General features: G+C 42.9%; 1 protein-coding gene and 1 long non-coding RNA gene across 2 annotated transcripts in view; both read left to right on the top strand.

Annotated features, from left to right (window-relative positions):
- Nucleotides 1-16,591, top strand: part of LOC120860546 — a 31,207-nt gene extending 14,616 nt beyond the window's left edge. The window contains exons 2-3 of the long non-coding RNA XR_005720367.1: nt 6,136-6,259; nt 16,432-16,591. This is a non-coding gene — a long non-coding RNA (uncharacterized LOC120860546). The remainder of the gene's footprint in view (nt 1-6,135; nt 6,260-16,431) is intronic.
- Nucleotides 16,592-23,868: 7,277 nt separating this feature from the next.
- The window catches only part of EXTL3 (exostosin like glycosyltransferase 3), a 100,223-nt gene continuing 99,631 nt past the window's right edge, over nt 23,869-24,460 (top strand). The window contains exon 1 of the mRNA XM_040236304.1: nt 23,869-23,968. The gene's annotated coding sequence lies outside the window, so the exon portion shown is untranslated. The remainder of the gene's footprint in view (nt 23,969-24,460) is intronic.

Raw genomic sequence — 24,460 nt, 5'->3', positions numbered from 1 at the left:
TTCCCTTTGTGCTTAGGGAAAATTCTTTTTCAACAATTCTAATCTTATCTAATCTAAGCCAAAGGAAAAAATGATTGATTCACACCTGGGCTGGGATAAAGTTCAAACTTCTTAACTGCTCTTAAAACCAGCCCAGACCAGGTCCCTTCTCACTTGCGCAGGCTCATCTTCTGACCTCTCTCCACACCCTGTGTTCCATAATGCAACCTACAGCCCCTGGAAGTAAGCCTGTTCCATGTGTCTTTTTTTCTTTAATGTTCTGCTATTCCCTCTGCTTCCCACTCTTCCACACCTTCCCTGACTGGAGAAATCCTCATCCTTCGAGACTCTGCTGAAATGTCACCTCCTCCAGGAAGCCTTCCTGACTCTGCCCATACTGGAAGAGATGATAACATCCACCTTTTGGCCTCCTTTGCCTCCTAATCACAGTGCCTGTCACTCTGTATTGGCATTGTTCCTGAGTCTGTGCCTCTTTCAAGGTTAGGAATGATGTAATCTTAGTTTGTCACCTTGCTTCTAGCACGTGGTAACCTAGATGTGTAAAAGCTGAGGAGAGTCAGAGTGTTCCAAAGGGCCAGGAGGTAAGAACTTTCCAGCTTAAGAACCTGGAAATGTGAGGTCAGAAATGGGGTAGATAGGGACTTCCCTGGTGGTCCAGTGGTTAAGAAGCTCTCTTGCATTGCAGGGGGTACAGGTTTCAATCCCTCATCAGGGTACTAAGATCCTACCTCCCACAGGGCAACTAAGCCCACATGCCATAACTAAGGAGTCTGTGTGCTGCAACGAGAGATCCCACATGCCACAATTAAGACCCAATGAAGCTGAATAAATAAGCAAATATTAAAAAAAAAATAAGAAAAACAAATGTGGCAGAAACGAAAACCAGTCAAGAGAGCATTTTGGAGAGCAAAGTGCTGCCTGTTTTTGTTTTTTGTTTTTTTTTTTTGGTTTTGTTTTTTCTTTATAAAGAATATTGAATAATTTAGTAGGAAATCACCTCAACTCTGAAAGACCAAAAAACCAAAACACTATTCAGAGTGTTTACATCATACCTCTCTGAAGACAGAGGTAATTGTGATTCAGAAAAGACATTTCAGGAGGGCTGAGACAAATATGGTCCAAAAACTTTGTTGAGATGAAACTAAATATAAGGATAAAAGTTGAAACTATAAATGACTAATGTGATTCGTAGAGGGGGCCTTCAAATATAGTTATCTCACATGAGCTCTTATCATTCTCAACTGAAACTTTTGTCTTGATACTGGAGAGGACCTTATCTAGTGGCCTTTTTGGTATTTGGTATTTGTTCAACCCAGTGGTTGTATCTGGTCTTAACAGCATTGTTCCGGTCACTTCGATCTCTTAATTAGATGGTCACTGAGATCTCGAGACCTTTATTTTGCAAGCACAGTTTGAGTTTTGTGTTTTAGACCCAGATTCATTATCATATTCCAGCCTGCTGAATCTTATCGGCCACTCCAGACTCTGTCATGTCATTTTGTGAGAATTGCCTGTGGTTTCTCTCCACCAGATTGGCAGTTTACCCTGCAGAAAAGCTGGGGATCCTATCAGCAAACTGAAAAGTTCCTCTTTTAGGTCAGTGATGAAAACTATCCCAGTACACCCTAACATTTTTTAATGTATGAATGAGACCGTTTATAAATCAGTTGCCTCACTATAAGCCAATACTCACTTTCAGATTCCATCCTTTCCTTGATGTACCTGATTTGGGGGAAACCACTGTATTGTTTGGTATTTGTTTGGTCGCCAAGTCATGTCTGACTTTTTGCAACCCCATGGACTGCAGCTTGCCAGGCTCACCTGGCCTTCACAATCCCCCGGAGTTTGCTCAAACCCCTGTCCATCGAGTTGGTGATGCCATCCAACCATCTCATCCTCTGTCCTTTAATCCCGTCTCCTGCCTGTAACCTTTCCCAGCATCAGGGTCTTTTCCAATGAGTCAGCTCTTTGCATCAGGTGGCCATAGTATTGGAGCTTCAGCATCAGTCCTTCCAATGAATACTCAGGGTTGATTACCTTTAGGATTGACTGGTTTTATCTCTTTAGAGTCCAAGGGACTCTCAAGAGTCTACTGTAGCACCACAATTTGAAAGCATCAGTTCTTCGGCCCTCAGCCTTCCTTATGGGCTAAACCTTTATGCTGCTAAACCCAACTCTTACATCCATACATGACAGCTGGAAAAACCGTAGCTTTGACTACGTGGACCTTTGTTGGCAGAGTGATGTCTCTGCTTTTTAATACACTGTCTAGGTTTGTGATAGCTTTCCTTCTGAGGAGCAATGATAACTGGTTTCTGTCATCCAGTGGGTCCTCATAGTTTCCAGTCAGTTCTGTGTTCTCCTGGTCTCTCTCTCTCACTAGAGCTTCCCAGGAGGCACCAGTGGTAAAGAACCCGCCTGCCAATGCAAGAGACATAAGAGACGCCGGTTTGATCCCTGGCTTGGGAAGATTCCCTAGAGAAAGAAATGGCAATCCCCTCTAGTATTCTTGCCTGGGAAATCCCATGGACAGAGGAGCCTGGTGGGCTGCAGTCCATGGGGTTATAAAGAGTTGGACACGACTGAAGGGGCTTAGCACTCACGCATAATCTCTCTCCTCCACGGCAAAGTTTCAGATGGCCTGCATTCTTCTTAAGCTTCCAGCCCTGCCCTTCTTCCCACCCAGCCCCCGTTCTCCTCCGTCTCAGCAAAAGATCCTGCTGGCTGCTCCATGGAGAAGATGGAGGCTGTCAGACTGTCATGCCATCTAGTTCCTGCTGCCATGCCAGGACGTCTGGTTAACTCCTCCCATATCCTTCTGTTTATTTCCAGTGAAGAGATGCTCTTCCCTTGAATTGGGGCCAACCTCTAAGTCTATGCCTCAGCCTGCGCTCTGGACCTTCTCTCTCCTCCCTCCTCTCTCCTCCCTCCTCAGGGTCTTCCCCAGCTGACTGTCCCCCTTCCTTTATCCTCCCTGTTAGCCTTTACACATTCTCCCACCTCATCCATCTGAAAGCATCTCCCTCCCCAGCCCTCCCCAACCCTCCCCTTGGCAACTCAGTGCCTCGACTTAGAATTGTTTCTGTTCTGCTTCCTCACCTCAGCCCCTCACCCCTTCAGTCTGGATTGTACCCCAATCCCTCCTCTGATACTACCCTCACTGAGGTCACCAACTCCTGCCTTGCAGCTAAACCCAATGTGGATGTCTAGGTCCATGTCGGCCTTATCTCTAGAGCATTCAGCTTTACCAACCACATGCTTCTCTGAGAACTTCTCTTCTGCCCGACTTCCTGGGCTCCTCCTTTCCTCTGTCTTTCTCCCTGGACTCACTCATCTTCCTGTGTTGCTTCTTCAGTGGTGGTTCCACACTGGTCCCTCTACTCCTACTGTCCCCTCTCTTCCCGAACTCTTTTGGTTTACAAGCCACAGATCCCAACTCAGATTGAACTAAACAACCCACCAAAACACCACCATCACCAAAAAATCACAAGGAAAATTCAGTGATCCGTGTGTCCGAAACATCCAGTCATAGATCTGGAGAAGACTGATGAGAGTCCCTTGGACAGCAAGGAGGTCAAACCAGCCAACCCGAAAGGAAATCAACCTTGAATATTCACTGAAAAACTGATGCTGAAGCTCCAATACTTTGGCCACCTGATGCAAAGAACTGACTCACTGAAAAGACCCTGATGCTGGGAAAGATTGAGGGCAGGAGGAGACGGGGATGAGAGAGGATGAGATGGCTGGATGGCATCACCAACTTGATGGACAAGAGTTTGAGCAAACTCAGCGAGTTAGTGATGGACAGAGAAGCCTGGCGTGCTGCAGTTCATGGGGTCACAAAGAGTCGGACAAGACTTAGTGAACAACAGTGAGATCTGGGATAGCCAGTCCAGAGGCATAAAATAAGGACATCACAACAGCTTCACCGTCTCTGCCTTAGTTTCGTTTTCCTTTGTGTTGGCTTCATTCTCAGGCAGCTTCTTTCTAAACGATGGCATGATGCCTACCAGCAACTCCTGGCTTATATCCAGTCCTCTTAGGAAACACAGTGGAAAATTTTCTACCCAGATTCTTAAGCTGGGAGTCTAGGAATCATCTCTGACTCCTGTTCCCCCACATCTTAGTCACCAAGTCCTGTTCTACCTTCTTAATCTCTCTCCATCCTCGTTGTTGTTTAGTCACTCAGTCGTGTCCGACTCTTTGCGACCCCATGGACTGTGGCCCACCAGGCTTCCGTGTCCACGGGATTTCCCAGGCAAGAGTACTGGAGTGGGTTGCCAATTCCTTCTCCATGGGTTCTTCCTGACCCAGGGATCAAACCTGCATCTCCTGCATTGCCAGGGGGATTCTTTATCACTGAGCCGCATGGGAAGCCCCCACCCTTGCTGCTGGTGTTCTAGTTCCGGGTACCATTTTTCATTCAGATTCCTGCTGCAGCCTCCCTGTGATTTTCTGCCTTGAGTCTTGTTGCCCTCCAGCCTATTCTTCACATCACAGCCAGGATAATCTTTTGAAAGTGTTATGTGATGCCCAGCCACAGTGGATAGGAAGCTAAAGACAAAAGTCCTTGTTATGTTCTGGAAGGCCTTGCATGAAATAGCTCCTGTCTGCACATTATACCTCATCCCAGGCAGTTCAGCTGCAGATGCCAGACTAGCTAACTCCTTCCCAGCTCTGCCTTTTCACACAGTGCTCCCCCCACCTCAACCATTTCCCCTCCTGTGACTGCCACCTAATGAGCCTCTTCTTATTCATTTAGGCCCTGCATTCGATATAACTGTATTGAGAAAATTCTTCCATACTGCGTTATGTACTCTTCCTGCTAGAATATCCTCATTTTTCCATCTTAGCAATTATCACACTTTATCCTCATTGCTTGTTCAATCATCTGTACCCCTCGGCAGACTGTAAAGTCCATGAAGGCAGATGTTTCTCTTGTTTTGTGAAATATCCCCGGCATGGCAGAGTAGAGACTTGATAAGTATTTATGACATTGTAAAATAAAATAGGATGTGATCATACTAGGTGATTTTAGATCATACTTTGGTTTGCGAAGCTACTGGAAAGTCTAATGTCTACTGCTTTTCTTTTTCATATGCTTATTGCATGCTAAGTTGCTTCCATTGTGTCCGACTCTTTGTGACCCCATAGACTGTAGCCACCAGGCTCCTCTGTCCATGGGATTTTCCAGGCAAGAATACTGGAATGGGTTGCCATTTCCCTCTCCAGGATATGCTTATTGGCCCTCTTTTAAAAACAGTAGAGTTTGGCAATTTCCTGGCAGCCCAGTGGTTAGGACTCGTGCTTCTAGGGTGGAGGTGGCACGGGTTTGATTCCTGGTTGGGGAACTAAGATCTCCCAATCTGCGTGGTGCAGCAAAAAAATTTTTTTGAAAGAATTAAAAAAATAGTAGAGCTTTAGAATTAAAGAGGATCTTAACAACCATCCTGCAGTAATTCACTTCAATTGGCAGATTAGGAAGCGGGAGCTCAGAGCAGCTCTGTAACTTGTGCAGACCATGGGGATATTCATGGTGGCCTCACTAGCCTTGAACTCAACTCCTGACTTTTAGTGCAGAGCAGCCTTCTCTTCATCATGATATTATTACTTTTAACAGACTAGTGTAGTGCAGTTTTTATATTAACGCAAAGGAATCTTACCATCCACAGCCTCCTGTGTTTTCCTTGTTAAGATAGACTTAGTTTGCCTGGTGGCTCAGATGGAAAGAATCTGCCTGTGGTGCAGTTTCGATCCCTGGGTCAGGAAGATCCGCTGGAGAAGGGAATGGCAACCCGTTCCAGTATTCTTGCCTGAAGAATCCCATGGACAGAGGAGCCTGGTTCATGGGGTAACAGAGTCGGACATGACTGAGTGACTAACACTTGCTGATTCTGTACATCTTGGTGGATTCTGACACTTTATCAGGATGCAAATCTTCCTGGTCTGTAGATGCCCAAGAATCCTTTAGAGTTTGTTCTCTGTGTCAGTGGTCCTCAGTCCTTTGGGCATCGGGGACCAGTTTTGTGGAAGAAAATTTTTCCATGGACCAGAGGCAGGGATCATGCATCATTTCAGGCTGATTCAAGTACATTACATTTCTTGTGTACTTTAATTTTATTATTATTCCATCAGCTCCAGCTCAGATCATCAGATATTTGATCCCAGAGGTTGGGGACCCCTGCTGGACACCATTGGCCCACAGAAAATCAGAAGCTATACTTTTGGCTCTCTTGTTCCCCCATTTCTCCTCGTAAGGGTGAGTACTGAGTGGCTGTCATCTGGATTTGATCTGAGGAACACTCCTGTTGTGTAAAAGAAGTAACAGGCCGGTTAACTGTTTGTGAGATCCACTCTTCTCTCTGTGAGGCTTGCTGACTGATGTCCATATGAGATAGGAGCATAAGAAGAGAATTGCTTTCATAAAAACAAGTTGAAGTTTGGCAAAGACTGCGTAGGAGTAACTTTCTAAAAAGAATTGTAGGAACTTCCATGGAAGTCCAGTGGTTAAGATTTTGCCTTCCAATGTAGAGCGGTGCTGGTTCCATCCTGGCTGGAGAGTTAAGACCCACATATCCACATACCCCACAACACATAAAAAACAGAAGCAAAGTTGTAACAAGTTTAATAAAAACTTCAAAAATGATCCACGTCAAAAAGATCTTATTAATAAATGAAAATTATAATAGAATTGGGTATAGGTGAGAAGACAAATATTAGGGACAATTTTTATTGAATAGAAAATAATTTTATATTAAAACATTTAATTTATTTAAAAATTTAAAACGAAAGAAACTGAAAATGGAATCTGTTGACCAAAGCATGATGAAACTTCAATTAATTGACCTATTCTCTACATAAATGTCTTCAAGTACTCTCTTAAAGTAAAATGTTCAGCGTGTCTTCCACATTATGGTTCTTGCTTTAACTGATTATTTCAGTTAACCAAATTACCTACCCTTCAATCTGTTGTAGGTGGACTTGTTATATGTAGTTATAATTTTGCTTTTGAGCCAAATTTTAAGCTTCTCAAGGGCTAGGACTGGACCTACATATTTCATTTCCTGTAAATCTTAGAGGCCTAATGCAATACTATACATATGTCTCTGATGATGGGAGTTTATTTCCCTAACCAGCTAGTCTGTCTTTATGGGCCAACTTCTCTTTCTCATCTGGGTTAACATTATTATTTTGTTTTCATCTTTATTCCTTCCTTCTTCCTTATTCAAGGACATTGTTTCTTCGAAAAGGAGAGCGAGAAAGAGAATGAGTAAGGAGCGCATCGGCCTTCCTCCCTAGGGGGCTTGCCATGCATTTGCCATAGGTCTTGATACTAAAAACGAAGCGAAGGACAAGTTAAAAATATATTTAAAACAGATGTTTGTGCTTAAATTAAAACATTCCAAATGCCACCCTTTGACCCAGCAAGTCTACTTCTGGAAAGCTAGCCTGTGGAAGCATTTAAACACATGCAGAGAAGACTTAGTTCTACCATGTTCATCTCAGCCTTCTTTACAACGGAAAAGGTTTAGGAACAACTTGAATTTTCTGCCTTCAGTTTTCAAGGGCATAACCTATAAATACAGAGGAATTCGATTATTATTAAAAAGAATGTATGTCAGTTCATTTCAGTCACTCAGTTGTGTCCGACTCTTTGTGACCCCGTGAATTGCAGCACGCCAGGCCTCCCCGTCCATCACCATCTCCTGGAGTTCACTCAGACGCATGTCCATCGAGTCAGTGATGCCATCCAGCCATCTCATCCTCTGTTGTCCCCTTCTCCTCCTGCCCCCAATCCCTCCCACCATCAGAGAGTCTTTTCCAGTGAGTCAACTCTTCGCATGAGGTGGCCAAAGTACTGGAGCTTCAGCTTTAGCATCATTCCTTCCAAAAAAATCCCAGGGCTGATCTCCTTCAGAATGGACTGGTTGGATCTCCTTGCAGTCCAAGGGACTCTCAAGAGTCTTCTCCAACACCACAGTTCAAAAGCATCAATTCTTCGGAGCGCAGCCTTCTTCACAGTCCAACTCTCACATCCATACGTGACCATGTATTGACATACTAAAGAGAGTCAGAAGAATCTGCCTGCTAATGCAGGAGATACAGGTTCAATCCCTGGTCCGGGAACATCCCCTGGAGAAGGAAATGGCAACCCACTCCAGTATTCTTGCCTGTGCTAAAGCCCATGAGGTCTCAAAGAGTTGGACATGACTTAGTAACTGAACAACAATGACAAAAAGATAGTCATGATTTATTAATTGGAAAACAAGCTATAAAATGTATACAATTCAACCCATTTTTTTAAAAGACAAATATACAGAAATGACTAGGAGTATATGTGGAAAGATTATATAGTGGTAATGAGATGCCTTTTTTTCTCATCTGTGCTTTGAACTTTTTTACAATAAACTTCTGTAAAGTTATCTTTAAAGATGAGTCCATTAAAAATAAATAAATTAATAAATTAAAAAAAAAAATAAAGATGAGTCCAAACGAAATAGTTTCTATTACTGTCATTGTTGTATATGTCTTTTTCTTCAGAAGTAATTGATTGTAAGTTGTTGTTCAGTCGCACAGTCCTGTCCAACTTGTTGCAACCCCATGGATTGCAGCACACTAGGCTTCCCTGTCCTTCGCCGTCTCCCGGAGCTTGCTCGGACTCATGTCCATTGAGTTGGTGATGCCATCCAACCTGCTCATCCTTTGTTGTCCCCTTCTCTTCCTGCTCTCAGTCTTCCCCATCATCAGGGTCTTTTCCAGTGAGTCGGGTCTTTGCATCACGTGGCCAAAGTATTGGAGCTTCAGCATCAGTCCTTTCAATGAACATTCAGGGTTGATTTCCTTTAGGATTGACTAGTTTCATCTCCATGCTGTCCAAGGGACTCTGAAGAATAAATATGTTAATAGTCGAGGTCTTAGGAAAAGGAAAACATTTCCTTTCCTTTCTTGCCTTCATACCACTTTTTTCCCCTAAGTACAGTGGATTCTAAATCCAGTTATGTTAAGTTGGAGTCTTGTGAGAAGGGAGGAGTAAGCTGGGTTTTATTTGCTAATTCTCTTTAGAACTTGGGACATTTGCTTTCTGGCTTTTTATCCAGTAACTCTCTGTAACATGTGAACTCCCTCCTCATTGCAGCCCTAGCAGAGAGATTGAGAATAGCAGCAGGCTTCTCTCCTTGCCTGGAGCATGGCTGATCTCTGCTACAAAGCCATGATAACACATAATATTAATAAATACTAACTTAATCACGATTCATTGATTATGTAATTAGCCATAATTCACCCGGCTACCCAAGGTAACTCATCATTCTCACCCTAACTACTGTGGACATTTACTAAATTGTCCAGTTAATTCTGAACAATTACTTATGCATTAATTCAGCAAATACCTGAAAACTGGCAATCAGGATTCAAATCCTGACTCTCTCATTTAACTCTGTGAGCTTGGGGAAGGAAGCTGACTTTTCTGTGCCTCCTTTATAAAACGAATAGTATAATTCCTCATTGGAGACTTCCTTGGTAGTCCAGTGGCTGAGACTCTGTGCTTCCAATGCACAGGACCCAGGCTCGATTGTTGGTCAGGGAACTAGATCCCACTTGCTGCAACTAATACCTGGTGCAGCCAAATAAACAGTAAAATAATAATAATCCATTATTGTTGTAAGGATTAAATGAGATACAAAATGTGTAATGCCAAGCGCATAATAAGCTCTCCTGTGTGTGAAATGGGCTTCCCCAGTGGCTCATTGGTACAGAATCTGCCTGCAATGCAGGAGACACTGGTTTAGTCCCTGGTCCAGGAAGATCCCCTGGAGAAGGAAATGGCAACCCAATCCAATATTTTTGCCTGGAGAATCCCATGGACAGAGGAGCCTGGTGGACTACAGTCCACGGAGTCACAAAGAGTCAGACATGATTTAGGGACTGAATGACAACTACAGCAATGTGCCAAATACTGAGACTCACGTTTCTTCACTCAACAAACATTTATTGAGTGTCTAGTATGGGCCAGACAGTGCTCTCAGTGTTTGGATTATATCAGTGAACAAAACCAATTTGCCTGTTATCATGAACTTAAATTCGAGCAGGTGCAAAGAGTAAATTCAATGTAGTTGAATCCATGATTATTGATAATATGAATCACTGTTATTACTACTAGTGTATTATATGCCAGCCACTGTGCAATTGATTTTCATATATAATCTTATTTTCTTATTAACCCCGTGAGGTAGGAGTTTTTGTTGTTGCTTGAGAGTGTAACTGAGGAAACTGAGCCTCCAAGACGTTATGTAAATGAAGTTGGCAAGTGAGCAGAGGGGCTGGTATTTAGACCAGGTTGTCTGGCTTTGTTCACTGCCCCACCTTCCTGCCTTTGCTTGGTGAGTCATTGGTGGTTGTCATTTTTGCCTACAGTTCTTTCTTGACATCCTTGCCAACATGTTTTGCTTTGCAGTAGAAGTTGGGAAAGAAAGAAATTTGCGTTTTTCTCATTTTGTATTAAAATACTTAATTATCCCTGCAGGAGATGATCAGAGAGGGAATAAATGACAGCTCTGCTTAGTGTTTCTCTGAATCAGTTAGAAGTCACAGCTGACTCCGCTCCGTGTTCAGAAAAAATGTCACGGTTAGAGGGGGGAGTCGAGGTGCAGCCTGGAGAGAGGCATGTCGCTGGGGATGGGGAGACTCCCAGCGGAATGGTGTTGACACGGGTCATCCTACCAGTTAAGGTGAAGGCAGGGGAGTTGGTGCCTCCCGAGTCAGGCTTCTTCGTTTCTTGGCTTGCAGTCTTTAGGAAAGATTCGGCTCCTCAGCTCTAAAGATCCCTCTTCCTCTGCTCTTCTGCAGTTGCCCAACAACCGGGTGTGTTCATGTCCCCCCAGAGTCAGGCTGAATAAATTTTGCTAGAATTTAAGGGAGTATTATGATGAAATAGTTCAAGTATTCAGAAGAGTGCAAAGAATATCATCTACTCACAATTTAGGTTTTTCTAAAAAATTTTTTTTCTTTATTTGACTTCTCTGGGTCTTAGTTGCGGCATGTGGGATCTAGTTCCCTGACTAGGGATCAAACTTGGGTCCCCTACTTGGGAGCACTAGGTCTTAGGCACTGGACCACCAGGGAAAAGGGGAAAGAGAAGTTGCTCAGTCATGTCTGACTCTTCACGACCCCGTGGACTGCAGCCCACCAGGCTCCTCCGTCCATGGGACTCTCCAGGCAAGAGTACTGGAGTGGGTTGCCATCGCCCTCTCCAAGGTCCTACTATATAGCACAAATAACTATGTTCAATATCCTATGATGAACCATAATGGAAATGAATTTTTTAAAAAGGAATGTATATATGTATACATATAGACATGTGTATGTGTAACTATATCAATTTGCTATAGAGGAGAAATTAACAGAACATTGTAAATCTACTATACTTCATATTTTTTAAAGCAAAATGTTAAGAATTCAAAACAAAACAAAAACAAACAAATAAATGTTCCTCACAATTTAGTTTTGTCGAACCTTAACATTTTGCCTCTGTGCTCCAGTTTTTAAATTTTTTTAAATTTATTTTTATTTATTTATCTATTTTTGCTTTTTGGCCACATCAAGAGGCATGTGGGATCTTAGTTCCCTGACTAAGGATGGAACTCGAACCTCCTGCAGTGGAAGCGAAGAGTCTTAACCACTGGGCTGTCAGGGAAGTCCCTCCAGTTCCTTTTTTTAAGTAAAAAAATATAGATGTAGCTGAAACGCTCTGTGTACCTGTTCCCAAGTTCTCTCTCCTTCCTCCCTCCCGCCTATCCAGAGGCCACCACTGTGCTGACTTATCATTACAGCGCATACGTTCATCCCATCATCGCTCCATGTAAATGCATGGATAAGCACCCTTACCCTCGATGCGTAGAGGCACATTCTTATACGTGTGTCTTTGTGTGCAAGGGCGGGAGTGTCTCTAGGATGCTGCTGGGGCGTCATGATCTGCAGTGACACGGCCACACTTCTCTCAAGGATGGCTGTGCCAGTGGACGGTATATATGACAGTTTCTGCCTCTCTGTGACCTCAGTCACGCTTACTGCTGATTTGTAAAATGCACTGCCGGTCTGATGCATGTGAAGTGGTGTCTCACAGTCGTATTTGTGTTTTTATTATTAATGAGATTGCGCATCTTTTCCTGTGTTTATTGGCTACTTGTGTCTCCTCTTGGTTGAATTGTCTGTTCACATTCTTTGCTTTTGCATCTATTATGCTGTCATTTTTCTTATTGGTTGTAGTAGTTCATTGTGTATTCTGGTTACTAATCCTTTACCAGTCACTGTGCAGAGATTGTCTCCAGGTCTCTTGCTTGTCTTTTTATGGTATTCGCTCAGTCATGTCCGACTCTTTGCGACCCCATGGACTGCAGCCTACCAGGCTCCTCCGTCCATGGGATTTTCCAGACAAGAACTGGAGTGGGGTGCCATTGCCTTCTCCATGTTGATGTACAGATAAGTTTAATTTTGATGTAGACAACTGTTTTTGCAATCTTTTATTATTCATGCTTTGAGTCTTTTTAAAAATATTTATTTTGGGCCCTGCTGGGTCTTCGTTACTTCCTGCTGGCGTTCTCTCGCCGTGGAGTGCGGCGGCTGCTCTCTCGCGGGCTACTTCTCATTGCAGTGGCTTCTCTTGTTGCGGAGCACAGGCTCTAGGGCCACAGGCTTTAGCGGTTGTGGCGCACGGGCTTAGTTGCCCCACAGCATGTGGGATCTTCCCAGACCAAGGATCAAACTCGTGTCCCCTGCATTGCAAGGTGGATTCTTAACCATTGGACCACCAGGGAAGCCCCTGAGTTTTGCTTAAAAGAATTTTCCACCCACTCTAAAATCACGTGTATATTTTCCTCTATTTTCTTTCTAAGCTTTTCAAAAATTTTGATTTTCGTATTAAGCATAAGATCCATCTAGAATTTATTCTGTGATTGCTGTAAGGTAGGGATCTATTTTTCTTTTTCTGCCATACAGATAATCAGCTGGCCCAGCCCCTTTATCACATAGCCTCTTCTTTCTCCACTGATGGGTTATGTCTGTCTGGTACCAGGTTTTCATACTTCCAGGGGTGTGCTTGGGGCTTTTGTCGACTGATCTTTTACCTGTTCCTGGGCTGGTATCATACTGTCTAAATAGTATAGCTTTTCATCTATCTCTTGATGTCTCACAGGGAGAGGTGGCCTCTCTCGTTTTCTTTTTTCAAAAATTATTTTTTGTTATTCTTAGTTCTTCCATATGGATTTTAGAGCCAGCTTATGTAGTACCTTAAAAATACTCATCAGTACTTGATCTTGAACTATCCTGGGCTTCATCTAGACCATCGTGCTTTAAACTCTGTCTGCTTTAAACTCTGTAGCAATATCCTTCCTGGTAAACTTTCACCATAGCTGCTAATTCCTATGTTCACAGATTAGTTAGCACAGATTACTTTTTTCTTTTTACATGTAATTGTAAAAAGAAAATGTATGACAAAATTTGCCATCTTAACCATCTGAAGTGTGACTCAGCATTAAATACATTCATTGTATTATGCAGGAATCACCGTTATGGCAAAACTCCCTAATCATTAGGCAGTAATTTCCTATTCTCCCCTCTGTAATCAATAGCCAATAATTTCCTATTCCTACCAGCCTCTGGCAATTACCATTCCACATTCTGTCTCTATGAATTTGCCTTGTTAAACATCTCGTATACATATAATCTTAGAAAACCGTCCTTTTGTGTCTGGCTTCTTTTACTTAGTGTGCTGTCTTCAAGCTTCGTTCATGTTGTAGCATGTTTCAGAACTTCCTTCATTTTTAAGGATGAACAGCATTCCACTATAAGGATGAATAGCATTCCACTATATGGATGAATAGCATTCCACTATATGGACGTACCACATTTTGTTTATCTGTTCATCCCATGTTGGACATTTGGGCTATTTCCTCTTTTTGACTCGTGGGTGATGCTACAATAAGCATAGGTGTACATGTATTTGTTTCATTCTTGTTTTCATTTGTCTTGGATATTTATATAGGAGTGGAATTGCTGTGTTATAAGATGATTCTATGTTTAACTTCTTGAGGTATTTTTTTTCACAGCAGTTGAACCACTTTACATTTCTACCATCAATGTCTGAGGGTGGGACTTGTCCAATTTCTCTACATCCTCTCCAACACATATTTTCCGCATTTTTTTTTATTATAGTCATCCTTGTGGGTGTGAAGTGGCAGCTCACTGTGGTTTTGATTTACATTTCCCTAGCGATTCATGGGGTCACAAAGAGTCAGACATGACTGAGCGACTGAACTGAACTGAACGATTAATGACGTTGAGCATCTCTTCATGTGCTTACTGGGGATTTGTTTATCTTCTTTAGAGAAATGTCTAATCAGGTCCTTTGCTCCTCTCCTCAATGCCCCTGTGTTTAAATAAGTTTTAAGTTTACAGCAAAATTGAGTGAAAAGTATAGAGAATTCCCGTACACCACCCCAATCCATGCACAACCTCCCCCACAATCAACATCCCACACCAGAGAGGAGGTACGTGTATTAAAATCGGTACACCTATATTGACAGCATTATCACCCAAAGTCCGTGGTTTACGTTAGGGTTCATTCTCGGTGTATGTGCTCTCGGTTTTGACGTGTATAATGACATGCATCCACCACTATGGTAGTCTGTAGAATAGTTTCCCTGCCCTCCACACCCTCTCTGCTTCACCTAATTATCCCTCCCTTCCCTCTAAGTCCTCCCTTTGCCCATTTTAACATCATGTTATTTGACTTGGTATTGTTGACCTTTAGGAGTTCTTTCTGTATCCTGTGCTGTTGTTGCTGTTGCTTAGTCACTCAGTCCTGTCTGACTCTTTGTGACCCTATGGAGTGTAGCCCGCCAGGCTTCTCTGTCCATGGAATTTCCCAGGCAAGAGTACTGGAGTGGGTTGCCATTTCCTTCTCTAGTGTATTTGGCATATCAAATCCTTATCGGATATACGGTTTGCAAATATTTCCCCTCATTCCTCTCTTCCCCCATTACTCTCTTGATAGTGCACAGAAATTTTTGGTGCAAAGAAGTTTTTAGTTTTCATGAAGTCCCATTTATCTGCTTTTTCTTGTGTTGTCTGTGCTTTGGTGTTACATTTAAGAAACCGTTGCCAAATCCAAGGCCATAAAAATTTTCCCTTACATTTTCTTCTAAGAATCTGATAATATTAGCTCTTAAATTTAGGTCATTGATTAATTTTGAATTAATTTTTATATATAGTATAAGGCAAGGATCAACTTCATTCTTTTGCATGTGGTATTTAGTTTTCCCAGTACCATTTATTGAAGAGACTGTTCTTTCTTTATTTATTGGTCTTGGCCCCCTTGTCAAAATCAATTGACTAAAAATGTGAAGGTTTATTTATGGACTCTAAATTTTATTCCATTGCTCTATATGTCTCTTGTTATACCAGTACCTTAGTTTTGATTACTCTACCTTTGTAATAAGTTTTAAAATCAGGTGATGTGAATCCTCCAAGATTATTTTGGTTATTCTAGGTCCATTGAAATTCCATATGAATTTCAGTATGGATTTTTCATTTTTGCAAAAAAACCCCAAACATTTCATTGAATCTATATGTCGATTTGGGTACTATTATCATCTCAACAACATTAAATCTTGCAATCTGTGAACACAGGATTCTTTCCCTTTATTTAGATGTTCTTTAATTTCTTTCAGCAATGCTTTATATTTTTCTTATTTATCACATTTTATGTTGGTTGTTTGCGGATAGTAGGAAGATAGTAGCGCATTTCTAGAATACAAATAAGAGGTTTTAGATGTAGAGTCTTATAAAATTTACCTGTAAATGGAGAAAGCAACATAGTATTTATTTTTAGTACCAGAATTGGTGTCCCTAGTCATGATCTTTTAGGAGCCTTGAATTAGGAAAAAAAAAATAAGCGTGTCTGGGTTACAGAATCTCAGATTTTGTTGACCTCATGATGTTCAATAGGTCACAGTGAGATTTACCCTATGTTGAAATTTGACCTAAAAAAAAATTCATGAAGAGTTTATTGTTGAATCCATGTTTAATATTGCAGTAACTTTTCTAATTCCATCTTCTATCAGCATATTCATATTACAATCTGTGTCATAAAATCATTCAGGGAAAATAGGTATTTGACTTTTTGAATTTCTGTCTTTCTTTGTCATACCGTAATTTAGTCATAATCCTTCAAATATTCAAATTTACTGGCACATGCCACTTACCCCTCCCCTACCATCATTAAGTTAAACAATGTTCTGGGAAGATGACTTAAATTACTCAAATTCTACTAAAAAATTCAGGGAATTAACATTCTCAGATTTTTCTGTCTCCTTAAATACAGCATCTGGCTGTACTCCATCCCAAGAAAGAATGACTCCAAACCTTTTTTTTTAGATGATGGTTCTGCATCAAAACAGTCCTTAATAAAGAAAGCAAAGAACTATTATTTAAACAGTCTTCTCAGGCTTGGCGGCTGCATGCCGGCGCACTAAGCGCGGCCGAGAGGAGCTACCCCACCTCAGAGGTCAGGGGTGGCAACTGGGAGGGGCAACCCGAGGAGTGGTGGCTGCGCAGGCACAGGAGGGCCTAGAGGAGCTATCCCACGTTGAAGGTCAGGAACGGCGGCGGTAAGGAGATAGCCCTCATCCAAGGTAAGGAGCAGCGGCTGCGCTTTGCTGGAGCAGCTATGAAGAGATACCCCACGCCCAGGGTAAGAGAAACCCAACTAAGATGGTAGGTGTTGCAAGAGGGCATCAGAGGGCAGACACACTGAGACCATACTCACAGAAAACTAGTCAATCTAATCACACTAAGACCGCAGCCTTGTCTAACTCAATGAAACCAAGCCATGCCGGTGGGGCAACCCAAGACGGGTGGGTCATGGTGGAGAGGTCTGACAGAATATGGTCTACCGGAGAAAGGAATGGCAAGCCACTTCAGTATTCTTGCCTTGAGAACCCCGTGAACATATGAAAAGGCAAAATGATAGGATACCAAAAGAGGAACTCTCCAGGTCATTAGGTGCCCAATATGCTACTGGAGATTAGTGGAGAAATAACTCCAGAAAGAATGAAGGGATGGAGCCAAAGCAAAAACAATACCCAGCCGTGGATGTGACTGTTGATAGAAGCAAGGTCCAATGCTGTAAAGAGCAATATTGCATACAAACCTGGAATGTCAGGTCCATGAATCAAGGCAAATTGGAAGTGGTCAAACAAGAGATGGCAAGAGTGAATGTCGACATTCTAGGAATCAGCGAACTAAAATGGACTGGAATGGGTGAATTTAACTCAGATGACCATTATATCTACTACTGCGGGCAGGAATCCCTCAAAAGAAATGCAGTAGCCACCATGGTCAACAAAAGAGTCCGAAATGCAGTACTTGGATGCAATCTCAAAAATGACAGAATGATCTCCGTTCGTCTCCAAGGCAAACGATTCAATATCACAATCCAAGTCTATGCCCCAACAAATAACGCTGAAGAAACTGAAGTTGAATGGTTCTATGAAGACCTACAAGACCTTTCAAAACTAACATCCAAAAAAGATGTCCTTTTCATTATAGGGGACTGGAATGCAAAAGTAGGAAGTCAAGAAACACCTGGAGTAACAGGCAAATTTGGCCTTGGAATGCAGAATGAAGCAGGGCAAAGACTAATAGAGTTTTGCCAAGAAAATGCACTGGTCATAGCAAACACCCTCTTCCAACAACACAAGAGAAGACTCTACACATGGACATCACCAGATGGTCAACACCAAAATCAGATTGATTATATTCTTTGCAGCCAAAGATGGAGAAGCTCGATAGAGTCAACAAAAACAAGACCAGGAGCTGACTGTGGCTCAGATCATGAACTCCTTATTACCAAATTCAGACTCAAATTGAAGAAAGTAGGGAAAACCACTAGACCATTCAGGTATGACCTAAATCAAATCCCTTATGATTATACAGTGGAAGTGAGAAATAGATTTAAGGGCCTAGATCTGATAGACAGAGTGCCTGATGAACTATGGAATGAGGTTCGTGACATTGTACAGGAGACAGGGATCAAGACCATCCCCATGGAAAAGAAATGCAGAAAAGCAAAATGGCTGTCTGGGGAGGCCTTACAAATAGCTGTGAAAAGAAGAGAAGCAAAAAGCAAAGGAGAAAAGGAACGATATAAGCATCTGAATGCAGAGTTCCAAAGAATAGCAAGAAGAGATAAGAAAGCCTTCTTCAGTGATCAATGCAAAGAAATAGAAGAAAACAACAGAATGGGAAAGACTAGAGATCTCTTCAAGAAAATTAGAGATACCCAGGGAACATTTCATGCAAAGATGGGCTCGATAAAGGACAGAAATGGTACGGACATAACAGAAGCAGAGGATATTAAGAGGTGGCAAGAATACACGGAAGAACTGTACAAAAAAGATCTTCACTACCCAGATAATCATGATGATGTGATCACTAATCTAGAGCCAGACACCTTGGAATGTGAAGTCAAGTGGGCCTTAGAAAGCATCACTACAAACAAAGCTAGTGGAGGTGATGGAATTCCAGTGGAGCTGTTTCAAATCCTGAAAGATGCTGCTGTGAAAGTGCTGCACTCAATATGCCAGCAAATGTGGAAAACTCAGCAGTGGCCACAGGACTGGAAAGGTCAGTTTTCGTTCCAATCCCAAAGAAAGGCAATGCAAAAAATGCTCAAACTACTGCACAATTGCACCCATCTCACACACTAGTAAAGTAATGCTCAAAATTCTCCAGGCCAGGCTTCAGCAATACGTGAACCATGAACTCCCTGATGTTCAAGCTCGTTTTAGAAAAGGCAGAGGTACCAGAGATCAAATTGCCAACATCCGCTGGATCATGGAAAAAGCAAGAGAGTTCCAGAAAAACATCTATTTCTGCTTTATTGACTATGCCAAAGCCTTTGACTGTGTGGATCACAATATACTATGGAAAATTCTGCAAGAGATGGGAATACCAGACCACCTAACCTACCTCTTGAGAAATCTGTATGCAGGTCAGGAAGCAACAGTTAGAACTGGACATGGAACAACAGACTGGTTCCAAATAGGAAAAGGAGTACGTCAAGGCTGTATATTGTCACCCTGCTTATTTAACTTCTATGCAGAGTACATCATGAGAAACGCTGAACTGGAAGAAACCCAAGGTGGAATCAAGATTGCCGGGAGAAATATCAATAACCTCAGATATGCAGATGACACCACCCTTATGGCAGAAAGTGAAGAGGAACTAAAAAGCCTCTTGATGAAAGTGAAAGAGGAGAGTGAAAAAGTTTGCTTAAAGCTCAACATTCAGAAAACGAAGATTATGGCATCTGGTCTCATTACTTCATGGGAAATAGATGGGGAAACAGTAGAAACAGTGTCAGACTTTATTTTTGGGGGCTCCAAAATCACTGCAAATGGTGACTGCAGCCATGAAATTAAAAGACGCCTACTCCTTGGAAGAAAAGTTATGACCAACCTAGATAGCATATTCTTTTTCCTGTGGTCATGTATGGATGTGAGAATTGGACTGTGAAGAAGGCTGCGCCCCGAAGAATTGATGTTTTTGAACTGTGGTGTTGGAGAAGACTCTTGAGAGTCCCTTGGACTGCAAGGAGATCCAACCAGTTCATTCTGAAGGAGATCAACCCTGGGATTTCTTTGGAAGGAATGATGCTAAAGCTGAAACTCCAATACTTTGGCCACCTCATTCGAAGAGTTGACTCATTGGAAAAGACTCTGATGCTGGCAGGGATTGGGGGCAGGAGGAGAAGGGGACAACCGAGGATGAGATGGCTGGATGGCATCATGGACTTGATGGACGTGAGTCTGACTGAACTCTGGGAGATGGTGATGGACAGGGAGGTCCAGCGTGCTGCAATTCATAGGGTTGCAAAGAGTCAGACATGACTGAGCGACTGAACTGAACGTGGTGATGGACAGGGAGGCCTGGCATGCTGGCATTCATGGGGTCGCAAAGAGTCGGACATGACTGAGCGACTGAACTGAACTTTCAGGCTTAGAGGGAAGAAAGGCAGATATTTTGGGAACCAAAGCAAGACAGTAAGAGGGGTGCAGACTTAACCTCCTAGCCATCTGCAGTCCACTTGTGTTTTTATGTTGACCTTGGTAAGGTTAGCAAGAGTCTTCTAATATTATCTCATATATTGAAGTCCCTTACTACCTTGGCACCTAAAAATCTGTCACTTGATTTAATCTTCATAATACATCTATTAAACAATATTATGTCTATTTGATAAGAAAATTAGCCCCAGAGGTACTGGATAACATGGATAACTGCCATAGTCATGCAGAGAGTAAGTAACAGGGCTAGATTCAGACTAGAGCTATCTGGTTCCAAAACCCTTGCTCTTGTCTTGTCATTTTCCTAGTCTTGGCTTCATTAATCCTATATTTTGGGACTAAAAATCTTTCATTCCTTGATATGTATTTGGCAAACAAGATCCTTGGCATCATATTTCTCTTTCTACTATGAACCAGTGATTCAGCCTGGTCAATGGGGTTCTGAACCACCAGGACAGCCCTAGATGGAGGGAAAGAGACTAAATGGAGGGTTGCTGTTGACAGAAACAAAGGGAGTTGGTTGGCTATTGAGTGGGTGGGCAGGAGCAGGAGGTGTCAAGAAGAGTCAGCCTGCAGGCTCATTGATAACCATTTTACCTTTTACGTAATGCCCTCCAGGGTCCTCTGTCCATGGGATTCTCTGGACAAAAATACTGGAGTGGGTAGCCGTTCCCTTTGGGGATCTTCCTCACCCAGGGATAGAACTGGGGTCTCTTGCTTTGCAGGCAGATTCTTTACCATCTAAGCCACCAAAGAAGCCCCCTTCACATAGTAAATCTTTTAATTTCAGAGAAGCACCTGTCATCAAAAATGCTCTTTTCAGAGGCATTCTGACCCTCAGTTCTTTATAATTTACCATCTGGGAGCAATTGGAGGGCGGTGACACATAACACTTTGGATTTTGCTAAGGCGGAACAATCTTGAATTGCGTGTGCCCTGAAGCTGGTGAATAGTAGGAGGGAAGTCTTGCCTCTGAAAGCACTCAGCCTCTTCGACTGACTGCACCGTTGCTCCCTAAAAACTTAAATAAATGACTCCCATAAAGGTCTGAAATGCCATTTACATTTTTCAGTTTTACACTGTTCCTTTTTACTGGAGTGTAGTAGACTTTTCTTTGTTTTCTTACTTATTTTGATCTGTCTGGCATCCAGTGCGTTGTGAGAATGGAGGCGCCTCCACTTCAACCACGTAATTCAGATGGAGCTTCTACATTCTTCCAGCTGATTGGCTCAGGGTGAACGCCTGACCATCACTGGCCGATCAGAGACTTGTCTCAGGATTTTTGAATTTACAACTGGAAACAGATGGAAGTTTACTGTCAGTGGTGATCCTTAACCTCTTAGTGGCTGTATCCCCTGCCACGTAGAGTAGGCGATGAAAATGCCTTGTAGTGAGATGCATGAATGAGAGACAGGCAGAGTCCTGATAGTGTATGTATCCTGGGTCTTGTTTTCAGGGAAGCTTACTGCACCTCTTCCTGAATTTGGTTGTGCCACCATTCCTTGAATTCTGTCCTCCAGCACACTCCCCTTTCTGTCATTTGGATTTCTATTAGTATATTTTACAGTCAAAAGAGTCCTGCCTAAAAGGGGAATGGTTTTGTGCAATAGTGCTGTTCCCAAGTTTGGGACTCAGGAAGGCTTTAGGATAGATTCCTTGCAACTATCAATGTCTGCTATACTGTTTTCAAGCATTAAAGGACTAAGTTTACTGATGACCCTTTAGGATAGATTCCTTGCAAATATCAATGTCTGCTATACTGTTTTCAAGCATTAAAGCACTAACTTTACTGATGACCCTTTAAATAAAACTTTGTGAAATGGTAAGAAACTTAGCCTCAGCTATGTGCAAGCCTATTCGAGTAATTTGAATGTTAGCTTACTTTTTTCAGGATTAACTAAGAACCTGAGAAAAAAGTTGGTTGAGTTTCAAAATGTATTTTTAAGTTTCTGAGATAAATAGGACTATCATCAGCATTTGGGTTTAGAGAGTGGAGGCAGGAAAGTGGTTTGACTTATTAGATGTCAAGTTTTAAACCCAGGGAGAGGAAGACAGTAGGAAGGCATATGACTGTCAGCTGGAGAGACAGAGAGAGAGAGTGTGTGTGTGTGTGTGCACGCACGCGCGCACTCAGTCTTGTCCAGTTCTTCTGCAGCACCATGGACTGAAGCCCACCAGGCTCCTCTGTCCATGGGATTTCATAAGCAAGAGTACTGGAGTGGGTTGCCGTGTCCTTGTCCAGAGGGTCTTCCTGAGCCAGGGGTTGAACCCAGGTCTCCTGCATTGGCAGGCAGGTTCTTTGCCACTGAGCCGCCAGCGAAGCCTAGCTGGCTGGAGAGCATAGGACCGATGCAAACATCTCTTTAATGACTGCACTTTCCTGCCCAGGAACTGTAGACAGTTCCACTAGGCCCACCCGGACTGGGTGAGTCAAAGTGATCTATAGTCATGTAGCATCTTCAGCATTATAGAAGAATTTTTTTTAATTACAGTATTCTTATATTTCTTGTTTACAACTGTAAAATTCTTATGCTGCCCATCCCAATTTCCATTAGCTTTTTTTTTTTTTTTTTTAATGTGAACCATTTTAACGGAGAAGGCACTGGCGACCCACTCCAGTACTCTTGCCTGGAAAATCCCACAGACGGAGGAGCCTGGTAGACTGCAGTCCATGGGGTTGCTAAGAGTTGCACACGACTGAGCGACTTCACTTTCACTTTTCACTTTCATGCATTGGAGAAGGAAATGGCAACTCACTCCAGTGTTCTTGCCTCGAGAATCCCAGGGACGGGGGAGCCTGGTGGGCTGGCGTCTATGGGGTCGCACAGAGTTGGACACGACTGAGGTGACTTAGCAGCAGCAGAACCATTTTAAAAGTTTTTATTGAATTTGTTACAATACTTCTGTTGTTTATGTTCGGATTCTTTGGCCGTGAGGCATGTTGGATCCTAGCTGCCTGACCAGGGATTAAACCTGCACTCCCTGCCCAGGAAGACGAAGTCTTAACCATTTGGCCACCTGGGAAGTCCCTCCTTTCTTCATCTTTCAAAGTTTCTGGACTACATAAGAATAGTGGTTTGACTTGGTTTTTATATACAAGGTGTATACAATATACACATCTTTCATATTGTATGCAGTACTTTTTGGTTTTTAAAAGTAATCTATACTCATTAAAAAAATTGGAATGCACATCAAAGTGTAAAGAGTAGGGGAAAAAAAAACAAACACTCACAATTATACAACTTGAAGCCGGCCACATTCACAATTGGGCAGATTTCTCAGTGGTGTCTTGGGGGAGTAGTTTCCAAGATTAACTTGGCAACCAGCCAGGTATCTGTTCCAGACTGTTTGACCTCCTGGGCTTCACTCCTCCTTTAATAGAAGTTTACTTAATCAACTCTGTCCTCCCCTTTCTGCTCTCCCATAGTGAAAATTAAAGCCAGCTGCTGGAAGGTTCTGGTAACTGATGAGGATGGGGGGTCATGAGCATCCTGGCCCCTGGAGGGAGGCAGAGCGCAGGGGCACCTGGAGGATGTGGTTCATCTGGCAGCAGCTCAGAAGCCCTGGGTGCTGCCGGTGCCCAAGCTGTGGGCTTTCCCCTCTCCCAGTATCCCTGTGTTCACTGAGCTACCCAAAGCTTAAGTCCAAGCTCCACCCAGGGCAGGGAGGCCTCCTGCAGAAGCCAGCTTCCTCCTCATCCTGCTCTACCTTGTTGGGGGATGTTTTTTCATTGATTTGAATAGGAAGACATTCACGTGGCTCAGAATATGTCTGTGCCTTTTAGACGGCTATTCTCCCACCTGCCCTGAGACCTTCAGCTTCTTCTTACCCTCCCCTACTCACTGCAGGTAATCAGCTTGTTTTTAAATTTTTTTTTTTTTATTGGCGTCTAGTTGCTTTACAGCGTTGTGTTGATTTCTGCTCTACAGCAAAGTGCGTCAGCCATGTGTATACACATACCCCCTCTGTTTTGGATTTTTGTTCCATGGAGGTCACCACAGAGCACTGAGTAGAGTGTCCTGTGCTATCCAGTTGAGTTCAGTCACTCTGTCGTGTCTGACTCTTTGCGACCCCATGGACTGCAGCACGCCAGGCTTCCCTGTCCTTCACCAAGCATGACTCTCAGCTGGAGAGAGAGTGTGTGTGTGTGTGTGTACACACTCCCGGGGCTTGCTCAAACTCATGTCCATCACGTTGGTGATGCCATCCAACCATCTCATCCTGTCGCCCCATTCTCTTTCCCAGCATCAGGGTCTTTTCCAGTGAGCCAGTTCTTCGCGTCAGTTGGCCAAAGTGTTGCAATTTCAGCTTCAGGAATCCTTCCAATGAATATTCAGGAC

This window comes from Oryx dammah, unplaced genomic scaffold, assembly GCF_014754425.2.
Source record: "Oryx dammah isolate SB20612 unplaced genomic scaffold, SCBI_Odam_1.1 HiC_scaffold_1, whole genome shotgun sequence".
Taxonomy (NCBI): Eukaryota; Metazoa; Chordata; class Mammalia; order Artiodactyla; family Bovidae; genus Oryx; species Oryx dammah.
This window is presented reverse-complemented; position numbering and strand designations above follow the sequence as displayed.